Raw genomic sequence first — 4,508 nt, forward strand, 5'->3', positions numbered from 1 at the left:
GAACCGTGAATTTTTTGTCCGGTCCCAAATTAGATTCCTACAGGATCAGACTGGCCAGACCAAACCGTTATAATATATATATATATATATATATATATATATATATATATATATATATATTGTAATGACCCGAGTTTTTATTCAACCCGGTGCTTTAGCGGTAACCCGAACATAATCCAACAATGAATCAGAATGTGGATGTAAAAGGTAAAACAATGGTCTCTAGAGATACTACATGTCTATAAGACACCAATGTGACCCTCAACGAGGTCACGGAATCCAAAGAAAACAATTGCGGAAGCGACGTTTCAAAAATGGACAAGAATGAGCCTAGGGCAAAACGATCTTTTTCAAAATATAAGTGGATGCTGCCAAGCACACCATTGGAAATACAATAAAAAATTAATGAATTTAGACTCAAGAATCACCTGATTTGGAATCCGGACGGAAAAGATATGAATTTAGAACCAAATGGCCTTCTCCATTTTGGAGTTACTACGACCCTATCTCACTAAAACTGCAATAACTCTCACTACGGTTATAGTTTTAATGCATGGTTGCTACCATTGAAAAGCTGACTTCAATATCTTAAGTTTAGACTCAAGAACGACCTGATTTGGATTAGAAATGAAGAAATTATGGCTCTCCGAAGTTGCTATAATAATGCTGTCCAAAAAAAATCAAAAGAGAAAAGTTCCAAGGAGGATTAGCCGGCCGAACCCCAATCATCAGCCGACCGAACCCCAATCATCAGCCGGCCAAACCCCAATCATCAGCCGACCGAAACACCAAAAATCCTAAAAAGGCTACTGGAATGAAGACTCGATATGTGTCAGCCGACTAATCTCTGTTATCAGCCGGCCGATGCATCTTGCTGCAGCAGAAAAAGCTGCTGCAACTCATGGGGAAGATGCTTGGCTCAATCCTAAGGCTATGCATGCTTCCCATTTGATCCGGACAAGTTTTAAAACTTTCCCTAACCCCATGCAAGCATCTAAAACATGTAAAATCAAAATGAAACTTAAAGTGATACCCCAATGCATGAATTTTGCTTAAATTCTTATAAATCATCCAAAAATAGTTCAAAAGTTGGATTCAATATATTCCTTGAGATGTAATCATGCTCGCATGTAGAATGGCCTACGCCTCATAACATGTCATATGCAAAATATGACCCTTCAATACATGAAATCACATATATTCCATAAACAAACTATGAAGTTAAACTAGCATACATGTCATATGAGTGTATTTGGCCCTTGGCCTCATTACACACACATATATATATACAAGGAGTATCAAAAGGTGCACTTAAGTGCACATTACATAATTTGAATATTAAATACATATTTTGTCAAAATAAACCAAAATGGAGAATGATATGCTAACAAGTGCATATTCTAACATAACAAAAATACTCCAAGTAGTCAAACAATCCTAAGAGTGTTGTGCATCCCACAAAAATGCCTCTTTACCTGAAAAACACTCAGTAACTTTGGGGTGAGTAAACAAGTTTACTCATAGAGAATGAGCATGCATAAGTTTAACTTATTACAAGATTTGCAATTCAATAGAATTTAATCCATGCTATTAAAATGACATTGGGTTTTTTAACATAGCACAATAAGATGTAAATATCACAAGGTTATCAAGTTGGAAATTAAAGTGCGAAATCAACTAAAGTGGATACTTGGACATCACGTAGGATCAAACCGACACCATAGTTACTTTAGGGTTACTAGCCCATGGGTTACCTCCCTATGTGCACACTAGACTTGTAAAGGGACAATCTCTCGTACTAGAACCATGCCCTAGCCTTAGCCATAACAACAGCATCCCAAGTTTTCAAAACCAACAATTTGTGCAACAACATATATGTATTAGCATAACATATATATATATAGATATATATATATATATATAATGTAAAGCCATCTATCATGCACAAATCAATTTTGGAAACGCAATACATGCCCTAAGTTCTCAACTACAATGGCATAAAGAATGTTGAATAATCATTATACAATTTTGTTACTCTTTATAACAATATCATCCAACAACAAGAATATAGTCGCACAAGTATGATATAAGTTTAAAATCATAATTTAAACATGCAATCAACATAAGATACTTACTCATTCACTAACACAACTAGGATAAAAATTTATTAAATAAAACAACTGATTTCTCTATATTTCATTTCTCATCCAAACATGCTCAATTTAATATATGTTATAGTACCTATCATGGTCATTACATAAAGCACTTCAAAACTTGATTTAAATCATAAAAACATAATAATAAAAATTAATTAAATTAATTAACTAATTTCTCTATATTTCAAAGCAACCCCAAATGACTTCAAGTTAATATATGTTATGAATCAAGTCATGGCCTTTCCAAAAATCATGTCCTAGCTAAATTTCATGCAAGGTATCATTGACTATCAATTTAAAGATTTAAATTAAAGACATGTAATTCATTTGTACCAAGTTGTAAAATATATAAAACATTAAAAACATAGTTTAGAACACCCCCTACCTCACAAGAGGATTGTTCCTCTTGAATCCGAGGAAAGCAAAGGAATTTCAAGTTTTCCTTATAGGGTTATGAAGAGGAAGATGAGGTAAGGTTTTTGTATTCCAAGCTCAATGATCTAAGATGAGTGGAATGAGGTTAAAAATGAAGTCAAAGCCTTAAACCAAGCTTGTCTTCAATGGTGGCTAGGTTAGGGTTCTTAAGAGGAAAGAGATGAATGAATAAAATGTAATGAAAACCCTAAGTTAAATGTGGTGGGATTCTCCACTCACTAGGTGCTCTTGCACTACCTCTCACACACACACACTTGCAAGACTAAAGTTGAGTCCTACACTTATCATGAATCTAAGTAAGCTTCTAAGATTAAATATCAAGCCTACACTTGTCAACCATCTATGCCAACAAGTGCTCCTATCCTAGGCCAACAAATGGGTGAATCTCCACCCTCCATGTGTCAAGGAATTAAGTTTCCAAGTCTTCCTACCCTAATGCCAATAAGTGGTACCATGAGAATGTGACACTTGTCATATTTTTCAGAAATTGCAAAAAGGTCCTTTTGAAAATATTTTCCAAATTAAATTGTAAAATGGTCCCTAAGATGAAAAATAATTACTTTGCATAATTACACTAAAACCCCAAAAGTTTAAGAAAATTACCAAAAGTTATGAATCCATACCATTTACAAGAAAAATAAACATTTAACATGTTTTTCTACAAAAATAAAAATGTAGATATCATGAAAATTAAATATCATGGATGTGTGCAAAGCCGAAATCAAATCCAAGCACAAAAAGTGAAGTTATGCAAGTAAAAATGAAAAACGAAAAAAGGACGAAAAAAGAATTTACCGAAAAAAAAGAAAGGAAGGAAAATGACCGAGTCATTACATATATATTACTCTTAACTTTGTATGGAATTTCAGCACAAATATCAAACGTGAGCTAACATTCTTCACCATCTGATTTTTTTTTTTATTTGCTGTTGTTTCTCCCAATATTTTATTTTTGGGTGTGTGCCAACATTTCTCCACTATATCATTTTTTTCTTTACTCACGCCGCCTCATTCACTTCTTAGTTCTCATCGCCACGGGATTCAGTTGTTGATTAATTTCTCTTATGCAACCTTCAAAGTTTGGTCATCACCATCGATCTTTTATCACTGCCATCGGTGACATCCTTTTTCACACTCACTCCCCTTCTCTCTCACTTTCGGTTCATAGCGGCATGTTTGCGCCTCAAGCACAACCACTAACGATAACAAATCAAGTTTTTTAGTTTTCAACCACGGATTTGTCATCTTTTTCTGTTTCGGCAATGTTCAATCTTATTTTAATTTTTAGGATTTATCTTTTGGGTCTATTTCATCCACTTTCTCCTCTCTTTTTCTCTCTCTATTTTTGTCTTGGATTCGGGAATGTGAATAATTTTGTTTTTATTTTTATTGTATATACAATTCAAGGGGAAAAATAGGGAAATAAAATTCAACTAGAATTGTAGAACCGAACCGAACCGAACCAAACTATTTTTCAACTAGAATTGTAGAACTGAACTGAATCGAACCAAACCGTTTTTTCACAATTTGAGCTAGTTCGGTTTTAGATTTTTTGAAACCGTAAAGAGCAATTTGGTTCTAAAAATTTTCAAAATCGAATCAAATCAGACCATGTACACCTCTATTAACCATTTTAAAGGAAAGACATATCTTCCTTGTCTAAAAAAACGACGTAGTGTCAATTGTTATTAAATTTACTGATGGCAGTGTAATATAAGCTATGAATTTACTTAAAATGCCACATGTTACTGTGTAGATAATTCACTTTTAGATAGGGTTTATAACTTGACATTCTTGTCCAATTCGTAGATGGGGGCCATACTTTCCATTTGTTATGCACAAGCACGAAGATGGCGACTGTGTAAGCAAAGTCTTTGGATCGCGTGAGTCTCAAAGAAAACTCAGATGATTAAGAATT

This window comes from Cornus florida, unplaced genomic scaffold (genome assembly GCF_030987335.1).
Source record: "Cornus florida cultivar Cherokee Brave unplaced genomic scaffold, ASM3098733v1 CherokeeBrave_3.0.0_Hap2_Chr04, whole genome shotgun sequence".
In the NCBI taxonomy this organism is placed as follows: domain Eukaryota; kingdom Viridiplantae; phylum Streptophyta; class Magnoliopsida; order Cornales; family Cornaceae; genus Cornus; species Cornus florida.